Source organism: Rattus norvegicus, chromosome 7 (genome assembly GCF_021556685.1).
Source record: "Rattus norvegicus strain SHRSP/BbbUtx chromosome 7, alternate assembly SHRSP_T2T, whole genome shotgun sequence".
Classification (NCBI taxonomy): domain Eukaryota; kingdom Metazoa; phylum Chordata; class Mammalia; order Rodentia; family Muridae; genus Rattus; species Rattus norvegicus.
Window position 1 is genome coordinate 56,619,349 of NC_141540.1, and position 14,725 is coordinate 56,634,073.

Consider the following 14,725-nt stretch of genomic DNA (forward strand, 5'->3'; position numbering starts at 1 on the left):
ACAGTGTAAATAGGGTACTTTTATCGTTGTGGGTAATTTTATTGCACAGTACCTTTCTGGAATGGCTACAGTGTCTGGATGCCAAACGGTGGTCCCTAGCTAACAAAATACTGAGACTTCCTTAAGGTTATGGAGTTGATGGAAATGACTTGTCCAGCTCCCCTTAGAAATTCAAACTGTTTTAATTCCTCCTGCAAATGTCACATCAAAGGTAATTTCGTCCTGACAGCTGAGAACAGTCCCTTGTTCCAAAATTCAGATTGCGTTACCAGGGTTTCTTGTAAGTACCCTCAGCTTTTCTCATTAACACTACACAATAATCCCACGAGGGAGGTATTATTTTCAAAATGCAAATGAGAGAAACGAAGTTTGGAGTTACTGATGAACTTGCCTGCCACAAATAATTTGGCTTATAAGCAACAGACCTTTAAACTCTCCTCTGTATAGTTCCAAATCTCTTGAAACGTTTTCCCTTTGAGTCAAGGGTTCATTATTGTAGCCCTAGTTAGCGTCAAACTTGTAATCCTCCTGCCTTGGCCTCTTGAATGCTAAGATTATAGGTGCCTGCCTCTGTAGCTGGCATCCGTGTCTGTGTCTGTGTGTATGTTACTGGGCTTGTACATGCTAAGCATGCACCATTGAACTGTATCCACAGCCCTTCAACCCACACCCTATCAGAGAAAGTATTGATAATGCCTCTTATATATGAGCCACTTCTGATATCTAGAGTCAGACTCACACTTAATAACTATGTGACCTTGGGCAGACAATTTATTCTCAACCTTATCATCTATAAAATGGGAGTGGTAGCCAGAGTAGATCCCTGCCTCCCAGGGTTTAATAGTTGGGTGTGGCTTATGTGCAGGTATGTCATCGATGGCATGGGAGCTCAGCGGATTCCTGCTGTTATTATCTAACCAATGTCCCACAAAGAGGTCAAGAAAACAGCTTTGAGTAGTTTTAACATTGTGTATAACTTAGTCTGAAAAAAATTATTCTAAATTTTTATTTGTCTTTAAGAGAGACTAGATAATCAAATTTTTCCCTGTCTAGCTTTCAGTCAGTCTTGGAAGCAAGAAGTCCAAGAGCTAATGCTGCTACTGGCTTGGCAAAAGCTAGAGTCATCCAAGAGAGGCCATCTTGGCTAGCAGCTGGGACACTGCCTGCACAATGGAAGGTAGGGATGCGGAGGGAGGAGGGAGAGGGTGTCACAGAGGCAGGGTAGGGGTGAGAGAAGAGGAGGGCATCAAAACCACTGATCTGGCTCTCTCTCCTCCGCTAGCTGGCCTCTTGCCAGGGTCTGCTTTGTAGAGGATGAGAAGAAGCAAACGGAAGTCTAATCAAAAAGGCTACCTCCACCTCTGCGTGGAACAGTTTGAGAGGGAGATAAAGGAATGGAGAAGGCCATCATTAGGTGAGGGACTGCATCTGGCTGCGACCAAATGCAGACTTCATTTGCTAGTTAATAATCTTGCCAGACTTGGATGCAGAAGATTCTGGGATATCAATTCTCACTGGCTCTCAGAGGGTGGAAAGCTCATAAACATCCTGGGACACTAGATGTCTCTGGGATGATGCTTATCATGAACTGGGGTGCAAAGGCAGAGCATTAAAAGTTGAGCGAATTTTACCAGGTGGGACAGAAGACTGGATTTCTGCTGGGAAAAAGAGTTGAAGTATACAGGGTGATATATGTCCTCATGACCTCAGCACGCAGGAAGAAGAGGCAGGAGCTAATCTTGACTACAGAGTGAAATCAATGCCAGCCTCAGCTACTTTACAGCCTACCTCAGAAGGTTAAATGATGCTGGCCTAGTGCACAGCTCTAGAGGCAATGTACACACGCATACACACAAATGCATGCACATGCAGGCATACACATGCACATGCAGGCATACACATGCACGTGCACGCATGCACACAACGTAACCCAGACACCTCAGGAAGGAAGGAGCCCTGAACTGCTTACAAAGATACAGGAAACACTAAGTTCCAACAACAGAGAAGGAGCCACCCCCTCAAAAAAAAGCTTAAAATATTGCCACTAAAATAAGAATTAGCACTGGCCCTGATGCTTGGCTGCAAGGTCCAGCTCTTAGGACAGTTCTGTGTGAGAACAGTGGAGAAGCAGAAGTGGGCTGGACTCCCACGGCAGGTCAGAAGTGGAGGGAGGCTCTCCTAGGGTAGGCCGGAAGGGGAAAGAGAAGTTATAATCTTCTGGCAAAATAGGACGAACTGCCAACGTAAGACCTGTTGGTTTTATAAATCCAGGTGCCTCAAAACTCAGACAGACAGAACGGAATGGAGGGACCTGTGACAAGGGACTCATTAATCATCAATCATTTCATAGCCTCATTTAATCTGTTTTTGTCAGATAAGATTTAGTGACAAAAACCCCAATTGTTCCTCTCTTACTACTTCTTTTCCAGTTGTCTACAAAATTACCCTAAGAAAAATAAAAAACAACAAAAAATGTTTCTATATTTTTATCCTCTAAATTGGGCATTTTGCTTATGAAAGAAAACAATAAGGCATTCCTGGACTGTTGACATGGGCTGGGTGTTGAGTAAGCCACCTGGGAGGTTCCACTAGTCTTCCCTACTCTCATCTAGTCTGTTAGCATGTGGACCTCCCATGCAAACATACCCAGGCAAACCCTTCTGTGTAGGGAGGGTAACTCCATGGGGGAAGAATACGTCCTCCACATCCTCTCCTTAGATACCAGCTGCACCAGGGTCAATGTTACAGAGAAGAGAAAACCAGCTTTCATAGCTTTACCTTTGATCTTCTGTCAGCAGGGAGCCCTTCCTATCATTCTCAGTTCAGTTTTACTGCACGCACTCGCACACACACACACATACACAAACACACATGCACACATATCCATCCACACACACAGATACACACACACCACATCCACACACACAGATACACACACCACACCTGCATACACAGATACACACCACACACACACACACACACACACACACACACACACACACAGAGAGAGAGAGAGAGAGAGAGAGAGAGAGAGAGAGATAGATAGATTTTGGTGTTGCTTTCCACCACCACGGTTCCTTGAGAAAGCAGCTACCTCTACATCAAAGGCTTTAGAATGGGTCCTAACATGTTCTAATGTCATTTCCCCTACATAACGTTAAAACCAGCATATCCTCAGGATTTACCTAAAGTTGACATTACTAAAAGAAATGATGAAGTTTGAGGGAGAATAATTTTAAATCACATAATAAATGTGAAGTCTCTCACAGTCTCACGATTTAGAGATTGCAAAGGCAGACGCAGTGGGACACACCTTAACCCCAGCACTTGGGAGGAAGGCAAGCCAGTCTCTCTCTCTCTGGCTGGGTCTACATAACGAGTTTCAGGACAGCCAGGGCTGTGTAAAGGGACCCTGTCTCAGAAAGAAAGAAAGAAAGAAAGAAAGAAAGAAAGAAAGAAAGAAAAAGAAAGAAAGAAAGAAAGAAAGAAAGAAAGAAAGAAAGAGGAAAGAGAGAGAGAGAGAGAGAGAGAGAGAAGGGAGGGAGGCAGGGAGGGAGGGAAGGAAGGAAGGAAGGAAGGAAGGAAGGAAGGAAGGAAGGAAGGAAGGAAGGAAGCTTGCAAACTATTTCTGCCACAGTCATTCTGCCTCTTTTGTAAATTCATTCTGTCACTATTGGACATCAGAATAGGAAAAGCAGCCATAAACAAGCTGAAAGTAAATGCTTGTGGCAGTGTCCTAATAAAACTCCCTTTATAAAAATAGTCGGCCCCAGTGGCAAGATGGCAAGATGGTTCAGTAGGTAAAGTTCTTGCCTTTAAGCCTGACAACCTAAGTGTTACCAGAACTGACATGGTGGAAGGAGACAGCCATCTTCTAAAAACTACTTTCAGACCTCTGCATATATAATTTTGTATACATTCTTACACACCCACACACACATGCATACATACACAAACACACATACATACACACATAGAGAGAGACAGACAGACAGATACATATTTTTAAAAAGAGTCATAGGACTGAGTTTAACCCTTGGTCTCTATCTTATAGAACCCTTAGAATTGAATCTGGACTATCTAACTAATTTCAAATCTCTCTCTCTCTCTCTCTCTCTCTCTCTCTCTCTCTCTCTCTCCTCTCCTCTCCTCTCCTCTCCTCTCTTCTCCTCTCCTTTTTATTTAAAAAAAAACTTTTTTAAAGAATTATTTGTTTTATGTATGTGAGTACACTGTAGCTGTCCTCAGACACACAGACCTCTCCCCTCCCCCTCCCTTCCCCTCCCCTCATCCCCTCCTCTCTCCCCTCCCCCACTTCTTAGGTTTTTCAACACAGGGTTTCTTTGTATAACTCTAGCTGTTTTGGAACTCGCTCTGTAGACCAGGCTGGCCTTGAACTCATAGAGACCTACCTGCCTCTGCCTCCCAAGTGCTGGGATTAAAGGTGTGCACCACCACCGTCTGGCAATCTCAAATTTCTTAATCTCTATGTTTTCTCTAAAAAGGAAAAATAAACCGCAAAACTTGTCCACGATGTATTTTGCTTAATCCTAGGTATCCAAAATACTATTGTTTCAACATATAACTAAGGCTGGAAATTAATGAAGTATCTTAAGTTCTTTTCTTTGTACTCTCTGCAGTCAGACGAGGGTTTCGCATATTTCTCATGCTCAGTAACAGATGTAGGCCGTGGCTCCCATTAAGGGCCTTGTCAGTGCCTAGTTCTTACAGCAACCCTCTTAGGTTCCTCTTAGCATCTGGAAGCGTCTGAAGACTACTGAATCAGGGTTAGGATGAAGAGAACTACAACTGAAACCCAACACTACAGCAACCTCAACGTGTGGCTGGTTCTCAGTCATGTGATCATAAAGGTGATCAGACCAGCAGGTCGGCCTTGCTCTCTGTGACTTCAGCCTTCCATTGTGGTGTATTATCAAACCTTTGGGACATGGCTTCCTTGTGCTGTTGAAGACTCAGCCTGGCCACCAAAACGGCTATGTGGTATCACCAAAAAACAATGAGAGCATGGTGATGGCATTGGGAATGCCTTACACTTTAATCCTAGAAGTAGCTTATGTGGCTTCTGCTCACACTGTATTGAAAAGAACTTAGAAGCGTATATCTTACGTAGGGAGAGTTGAGAGTTAGCTATGTTCTGAAGAGGGAGAAGAGAATGAATTGTGTTGAATTCTTGACTATCCTCCTGGGCTGACTGGGCTGTGATCATAAGTCGTCTTTCTTCTGATTTCCACCTTATCATCTCAGTAGTCATTATCTCAATCCCATAGGAAAGAAATTGTGATTTCCATTTCATAGATGAGGAACTGAAACATTTAGCTATTTTATGTAGAGGAATTTTAATCCAGCAACAGAGCTGCTCTGGTAAGGGATCACATGTCCTGTTGGAATGCAGACGTACCACACACCTTTAATCCCCCTGGCTGGAATACACAGCCTTAATGCTTCTGGTGGGAGTATAGATATGCTGTTAGTGCTCACCCTTAATCCCAAACAGTGATGTCTAGTTGAAGTGCAGACAAAATGATGAACCAGAGGAAAATCTGACAGAATGAGTCCAACATAGGATATGCCCAACTCTCATGAGAATAGACCAAAGAGAGAGGCTGCTTAAAGAGAAGTGAGGGAAAGAGTCAGTTCAACTATTCAATTTGGTTGTGTGCAATTCAGTTGCATGCAGCTGCACTCAGTTCAGAGCAGAGCAGTCCAGTTGGGAGAAATTCAGTTCATGGAGTTCAGAGGCAGTCTTTCTAAGCAGAGCAATTCAGTCAGAAGCCGAGAGAAGACCATTTGAATCAGTCAGAGTGGAGAGGAGTTTGAGCCAGGACAGCTGAGGTGAACCAGTCAATCAGAGTTCCGAAAAAGCTAGAAAGAGTAAGTTTGTTCAGCAGTAAGTCTCAGAGGCTGAAACATCCTAGCCCTCAATTAGCAGATGAGGGCTGGAAGATGAAGCCTTTGATGTCCGAACTTGCAGAAGATTTAGGTTGTATGGAGGTTAGAAGCTTCCAATCCCAATCCCAGGCCTAGGGATAGACAGAAACACTCTGGGCTCAGCCCAAGCCATGTATTCATAAAGCTTCAAAATGGCTCTCATCTCATTCCTCCCTCTGAAGAAAAAAAGTAACATTTACAGTTACAATTTCACTTTCATAAACTGTTATTCCCTTTAAGAGTTCATATGTCCTTTTATTACATTTTTTAGGCTATGACCTCAATTAGATTCTGCCATGTGTCTTCAACATTAGAAGCCTCGGTGTTTAAATATAGCAATTGCTCAACAAAATGTTAAGTGATGACTAAATTAATATGGTGCACTTATATATTTATGTGCTAATGTTATGCATCTATAGAAACTGACTTCTTGCCACATTTGGATACATTAAATGTAGGCACTCAACGAAGATTTGAGGCTTGCAAGAAGCATGAAATCGAAGGGTTTCTACTCTTGAGATCAGTATTCTACACTTCTGACACCAGGCATGAGGGAACTTTCCCTATAGACCAAGAAATTCCTCATTTGCCTGATAGCCTATAATTCAGTTTTATTCTAACAATATCTACTTGGGGTCAGAGTCATATCCCACATGTTAAAGTCTTAGCCCCATGAGGTTGCCCAAATGGCATATACTGATCACAAATTACAAAATGACAGCTCTAGTTTTGACCTACCATCAGGAGCCAGGTGTTCCATTGACCCCCTCTTTGGGGCCTAATGAAGAAGAAATAGAGAGCCTCCTGAGGACAAGAGATAAAAGGTTCTGTCTCCTTCGTCCACGACCTGTCTTCCCCTGCTATTAATGTACGGAGTGCGTCTGTCTCTCCTTGGACCTTAAGGGATGGAGGAGAATTAATAGATACAGGACAGTTCCTGATGTCTGAAAGGACAAACAACTCACCAATCTGTATTTTATCTTTAAGCTATAAAGAAGAGATTTAAAAGAAATACTATCTCACAGGCAGATCTCTGTGAGTTCAAGGCCATCCTTGTCCAAATAGTTATTTCCAGGACTGACAGATATACACAGAGACCATGTCTCAACAAATCAACAAAAGAAAAGAAAACGAAAAAAATGTCATCCCTAGGCATGGTGAGGCACACCTTAAGTCCTAGCACTCAGGAGATACAAGCAGGTGGACCTCTGAGTTTGAGGCCAGCCTGTCCTCCATGGTAAATTCCAGGCTAGACAGGTCTACAGTGAGACCCTGCCTCAAAAAACAAACAAATACATACCATCTTCATAACTGAACAAAACAAACAAACAAAAAACAGACCTCAGTCCACTTCAACAACTTGATAAAATGTGTATTATTTTCTCTCTGTCAGAGTCTCCTGCAATCCATCTGAACTCATCATATCTTCCTTCTCATAAAAATTTTTATCTCAGACAGAAAGCACCAAAAAGTTTTGACTGAGTATTTGTGCTTTATACCTCAATTTTCATCTTTAGTCACTGGGGTGGGAAAAAGTCCTCTTCTGTCCAATGTGACAGTTATTTTTATGGTGGCTTATAGAACACAGGGAAATATTGGCTTATATATACTGGATTATCAAATGACATATAAACTAAAACAAAAGATATAGATGAAAGCTAGAGCAGGCCTGAGGAAGGGGAGTACCTTCCTTCTTTAGATGGCCACCTTCTCGTTACCTGTAAGCTATTCAGTCACTGGGAAGGACTACAAAACTGGTATTTCAAGGTATAATTGGAGGCTTCACAACACAGGCATAATTGATTAAATATCTAGCCCCTCTTTAGTTTCAGGGCTTTCTTTTTGTTTGTATTTTTGTTTGTTTTAACCATGGCTTGAAGCAGATATGTCCAACTTAATACCTTCAGCTCTGAAAAGCTATAAATTTGGTCCCACCCAAAGTTGCAAACTTACTTAAAACATTGGGTTTCGGGGGTAAAATTAACCTGATTAGGCAGTTACTGAGTGGGATATCTGTAGATGGCAGTTTCATGTCAGAACATCACACAAAATAAACGTCTGCTTTTGTTATTTATGCAGGCGTGCAGATTGAGCTTTACAGTGGTTGTGTAGCTTCCTATGCATTGTCTTTCTGGCGTAGACAGCTGAGGTGCTCCATCAAATGTGAAGCGGTCACGGTGACATGATGACATGTGACACGCAACAGATGTGATGACGTTAACGTGGTGAAGTATGATGGCGTGACGTAACGTGGTGATGTGCTGAGTGAAACAGCAATTATCAACAGCGTTTTAATTTACTGTTTCACAGGTAGCTCTTTGATGTCCTTCAGAAAGCAAGTCAATATTAGCATTTGATAATTAGGGTTGGCCCCATACCTTAGCTGTGCCACGCATGGCGCCTGGCGTGCTTTACGATCTGCCTTCTGATTCTCTCTGCAGCTGTAGTGTGGGAGATGCAGAAAACCCTGTTTTCTATTTTCTTGCCAATTAATTTCGATAATAAAGTAAGTATAGTAACTTATCTGGTGTTTTTAATCCAAATCCACAAAAATTTCAAAAGAAACAGAACGCTTCAAAAGGAATATTACAGAGGAAGGAAGATGGTTCAGTGAAAAGTGTGCAGGTGACTACTTATTTCTCAAGGCAAGACGCCCTTGGTATTTAGGGGTTTGTGCAAGTTGTTGGTGATGTCGTCGTCATTGTCGTCGTCGTTTTCTTCTTCTTCTTCTTCTTCTTCTTCTTCTTCTTCTTCTTCTTCTTCTTCTTCTTCTTCTTCTTCTTCTTCTTCTTCTTCTACCTCCTCCTTTTCCTCCTCCTCTTCATCCTCCTCTTCATCCTCCTCTTCTTCCTCCTCTTCCCCTTCTTACTCCCCCTCTTCTTCTTTTTCTTCTTTGACTGCTCTCTCTATGTGGTCCTTATTGTCCTGGAATCTGCTATGTGGAATAGGCTGGCCTCCAACTTACAGATGTCTACCTATCTTGGTCTCCCACTAGGCTTTCAGCTCTTATTCCTCAAGAAATAATCTCTTCTTGATATATTGGGAATTTTTTTAGGTTTTCTTCCTCCTATTCCTCCTCTTCTTCCTCCTCCTAGAACTCACCAAGAAGCAACAGCAAGGGAGACCCTCTGCTACAACACCTAGCTTTTGTCCCCATTTTCAAAAGCTATACTAGGCAAAAAAAAAAAAAAAGGCATTTAGTGCATCTTAAGGATTCCATCCTAAATATAAAACAGTGGAAAAACATGTGTTGTACGAGCTAGTTTTGTGGTAGTTTATAGAGAGCATGGCACATATAATATATACCACAAAAAAGGAAGATATTTCTAAAATCAGTTTGTCTCACCAGAATGGAGTTAAGCAAATTGAAGAGATTGAGGCCAAGCTTAGCTCATCCTTTTAGTCTCTGTCCTCCAGGAACAGAGGTGAGTGGATCTCTGTGAGTTCAAGACCTAATTCCTGCAACTATTCCTGATCCTCTTCTGTGAAACCATTTTCCCACCCAGGCTAAGAACCACTGTGACACCTGGAGGTTTTGCTTCCAAGTCAGGGTCATCCCCGATCTTTGTGAATAACCATTCACCCAGACTCCCATACTCCTATTAGTGACTGTAGGGAGAAACAACAACAACAACAACAACAACAACAACAACAACAACAACACAACAACAACAACACAACACTCCTTCACCAAATTGGACTTTGGAGAAATCATTGCCTTGGTTTGTTCTGAGTTCCTTTTCTAAAGTCAGTAGGTGGTGGTGGTGGTGGTGGTGATGGTGGTGGTGGTGGTGGTGGTGATGGTGATGATGGTGGTGATGGTGGTGGTGGCAGTGGTGGTGATGATGACTGATGGTGATGGTGGTGGTGATGATGATGGTGGTGGTGATGATGACTGATGGTGATGGTGGTGGTGATGATGATGGTGGTGGTGATGGTGACTGATGGTGATGGTGGTGGTGGTGGTGATGATGATGATGATCTATGTCCCCAGAAAAGTCTGTCATGCCCTGCCTCAGTCCAGTTGTCCGGTTGTTCTGTATGTTTCTTTACCTAGTCTATGGTTGAACACATTCTAGTATTCCCACACACAACTCATAAAGTTATCCCCTTATTTTTTTCTTAAAATATTCATTTTATTTTATGTGCATTGTGTGTTTTGCCTGCATGTATGTCTGTGTGAGGGTGCCCCATCCTCTGGAATTGGAGTTATACAGACAGATGCCCATACACATACAAATAAATAAATAAGCATACGTATGGGTCATAATAATATTGTAAATGTATCTATGGATCATAATAATATTGCAGCCTTCCTCTCCCAGATCTATTTCCCAGCTTGGTTTTTACTTTTTCAGTGTCGATCCAGTTCCATCCCTCAGTCTCACTCACCCTACGTTTCTCCCACTCCCAGTCTCAGCAACTAAAATCCTACGGATGCATCACAGATCCTTGTTCATTTATTGACGTCAAGGGAGCCACTGTCGTTAGTTGGCTAGTGTCCTCTTTGCATAGTGGGCAGATCAAGAAGCTATGGTTGCTTCTCACCATTAACATTCTACTCTTGGAATAACACAGAAGCCAGACCAGGCCCCCTGAGTTCTTGTACTGAGCACATAGTTTCTGAACTGCACAGGTTAACTCTGCTCCAGTCTAACCCCATTTGAACACTTGAAATACTTCTGCAGAAAGAATATAGCTGATTTTTAAAGATCTAAATAATGAAAGAATTCCAGAGACCTAAGTCTCAACATAGGAATAGAAGTCACACGAAAAGCCAAAGCAGTGGAATGCCTCCCGAAGTTACTAATCCCACGGCAGGCATCCTCAGTGGGAGCGAATTAGATAAAAATCCCAGACAAAGAGCTCTAAAGGGCAGTATTATATATTTTTTAAAAAATTAAAGAAAATAAACTCCTGGGTGAATCTCAAAAAAAACAAAACAAAACAAAAAAAAAAAAAAAAACAGCGTAGAAGGGAAGAAATCAATACAAAACAAGAAAGAAGAATTCAGTCCAAAAAATGTTGAAAAACCAAACAGTGAACTGGAAAGGAAAAAAATAGTATGCCAGGGATAAAAAACTCCACAGAAGCTTTACCACTCGGAGGATCTGAGAGACGACAGAGTATCTAGGCTTGAAGACCAGGCAGAAAGGTTGGAATGTTGTAACAGAGGAAAATATAAGGAGGCACATCGGAATGAACGTTTGCAGGTAAGCATGTGTGGACGGACGGATGTACCGTGGGACACACACTGACATACACAGTTTCCACGATGAGATGTGTCCTACGCTTGGCTGTGTTTGTGTTCGAGGGTGCGTATGTGGTTTTATTCTGGGAGGGGCATTGCAAAGGCTGATATGAGGGGGCGGGGAGATGAGCCAGACTGGGTTGCATGATGTGCAACTCGCAAAGAATCAATAAAAAGTTTAAAAACTTAGAAGGAGGTAGAACAATGTCAAGGAGTTTGAGCTACTATGAAAGAAACAAATCTAAAAAAGGAAAATAACAATGACGCCACATAAGTCACCATCATGCCTGGGATTTCCCAAAGGCCAAGGGAGCAAATCACCACCAATTCCAGGAATCCTTTAAAAGGGTTGATGCCGATGTGTGATGGAGGCATAATTTACCTTTGGAAGTAATGAAACACATGTAGTGGTTTTTGACATTTTATCAAACCATTTATAGTATCAGCACCACTTTGGGGGGGGGGGGGGCAGAATTCAACAATAAAGAATCGAGTACTGATTGTATAACTCCGTAGAGATCTTCTGTTTTGTTTCGTTTTCATCACTAAGAACTGATTTCAAACCATGTGTGGTAGCTCATGCCTTGAATCCTAGCACTGGGGAGGCTGAGAAAGACTGATCTTTGCTCTTCATAGGAAGTACTAGGCCAGTCGGGGTTCCAGAGAGAGTTCCTGTCTCAGTAAGTAAAAGACATAATTAAACAACAAAGGACAAAACAGAGAGTGATGTTTAGAACAGAGGCCATCTGATATCTGAAAAGAGGGAATTGCGAGTACGTACGAATTTAACTGACGAAATATCAACCTGCATTAGTTACGTTTTTAAGTGGCTGTGACAACATGCCTAACTGAAACAACGGGAGGAAGAAGGATTTATTGTGGCTCAGAGTTTGAGTGTGTGATCTGTCTCTCATGTTGGGGACAGCATGGGGACAGCGTGGGGACAGCATGGTGGCACTGACCATACTGCATCTAGTCAAGAGCTAAATAAAAGGCAGCTCATGTTGACACTCTGCTTGCGTTCTCTTTTCTATTCAGGTCGAGACAGCCTGTGCACTGATGCCACCAACACAAAAGGGGGACTTCCCACTTCAATGAGCACAAGTTAGAGACTTCCTCACAGGCACAGCCAGGCTTTTCTTCTCGGTCCTGTCATGTTGACACAAGCTGCCACACAGCTCATCTCATGATGCCTACCTAGGCTTGAGTGTTATCCTAAACGTGAACTCTATACCTTGGCAAACAGGAGGTGATCATTTGAACAGTTCTAGATTCGATCCTAGATTCCCCATATGACCTTAAACAACTTGACTCATGCTAATTACAGACATTTTGATGTTTCAGGGAAATTAATACTTAGATGTCTCAGGATCTTTCCTTTAAAAAAAAAACACCTGAAGATTCCAAAAGCTTTGTTTAGCTTTACAATAGGGTCTCGCTACGAAGCCAGGCTGGAGTAAAGTTCAAAATCCTCCTGTGGGGTTGGGGATTTAGCTCAGTGGTAGAGCGCTTGCCCAGCAAGCGCAAGGCCCTGGGTTCGGTCCTCAGCTCCGAAAAAAAAAAAAACAAAACAAAACAAAACAACAAAAAAAAAAACAACAAAATCCTCCTGTGTTTATCTCCAGAGTTCTGGTTTAACTGGTGTGTGTGACACCGCACCCAGAGAACTTTATGTGCATTATTCCATATGGCTGCCATTTTGCCAAGAACACTGTGGGTCTTAATGTCACAAAGCATTCTTCTCTCTTGAGATTGTTTTCAGTGTGGATCCTGTAGTCTCACCCTAGGTCTTCTTCCACACGGGAAGTACTCACACTGCAGGGTAGAACTGGTTGCTTGCACACCTGTCTCTCTGGAAGGGAATTCTTAAAGCCACAGAACTACATCCATGCAGTTAACTGGAGAGACTCTGTTTAGGCTCTGATGCTGGGTTACCTGCACAGGGAGTCTGGCTTTGCCTCCAATGGACTGTGCCCTGAGACAGGACTTTGATCAGTGTGAACTCACCGTTTGTTCATCCACTTTATGGATATAATAAGAATACACCATTTTTCAGTCCCAAAGACTCACCTCTGAAGCACCCAAACAAGGGAGCACACTGAAGCATATATAGAGAGCTAGAAAAATAGTCTAACTGTACTAAGGTTCGAGAGTACCAAAGGAAAAAGTTCGAGCCCATGGTGCGTAGCACCAAGCCTGATGACCTCAGTTAGACCCCTGGGACAACGTAGCAGGAGACAGCTGACACCAAGTTGTCCTCCTGCCTGGACACTAACATACTTAGTGGGTGAGCATACACTCAAGGGTACACACATACCATAATAAATGAGTTTGTTTTTTGTTGGTGTTTTTTTTGTTTTGTTTTGTTTTGTTTTTGTTCTGTTTTAGGATTTTGGTAAACGGCTTCATGCATTGGTTAATGTTCCTGAGGACAACTAATAGGATTACAGGCACTTTGAAGTTTCAAGGAAATTAATATTTAGATGTCCTAGGACCTTTCCTTTTTTTTAGAAAACAAACAAAAACAAAAAACCAAAAGAAGCCTGAAGATTCCCAAAGCTTTGTTTAGCTTTAAGATAGTGTCTCCCTATGTAGGCAGGCCACACTAGAATTCAAAATCCTCTGGTATTTATCTGAAGAGTTCTGGCTTAACTACTGGTGTGTGACACACCACACTCCTCTTTCCCCCAGAGAACTTTGTGTGCATTCCAGATACTGATAGTTATCTTGTTGGAAATTAACAGTGACTTTTTTTTTTTTTGCTATAGAGCCTTAAGTATTCCATGCTGTCCTGGAACCTATGTCTATGAACCTAAATTACTTATCCTTGTGCCTCCAGCTCTGTAGGGCTGCAACTCCAGCAAATGAGGCCATTCGTGGGTTATGTGATGCCACGGTTTGAACCTGGGGGCTTCATGCATCTTAGGCAGGCGCTCTTTACCAAGTGAGCTGCATCCAAAAACCTCAGAGTAGTTATTCTTTCCCTAAAATAAGAATAGCACGCAGCCTTTTATATGCACATATTACTTTTTACCAAGTTCCTCCATGCCCGATTTCACAACAGATAACCAGATTCTCCTGTCTGTCTGTTTTTATTTCCAATGTTGCCCTATCCTACGATGTGTAATGTGTCTGAAAGACTCCAGTGTAGGCTTGTGGGAGAATGGGAATGTAAAACGTAGACAGCGCCTTAGTATTATAGACAGATTAACCTTCCACCATAAAGGGTATGTGGAAGGCCAGACCACACTTGGAGCATAGCTGTCTTATTTGTAGATCTCTGCGTTGTGGCACATACCCAAAGACTTAAAATTCAATACCTGCCTGGGCTTCACAGTGTGGTCCTGCTTAACAAAACAAAACCCCAAAGCACCAAAGACAAAAGGTTTAACAGAACAGGTGATTCGAAGTCAACTGAAAAATAGCTGCAAGATTTCATAAGCTTAAGGGTTGGTTAACTTTTTTCAGGAAGATGAAAAATTGACGCGCTGATCATTTCCATTACAAAGCTGTAAGAATACGCAA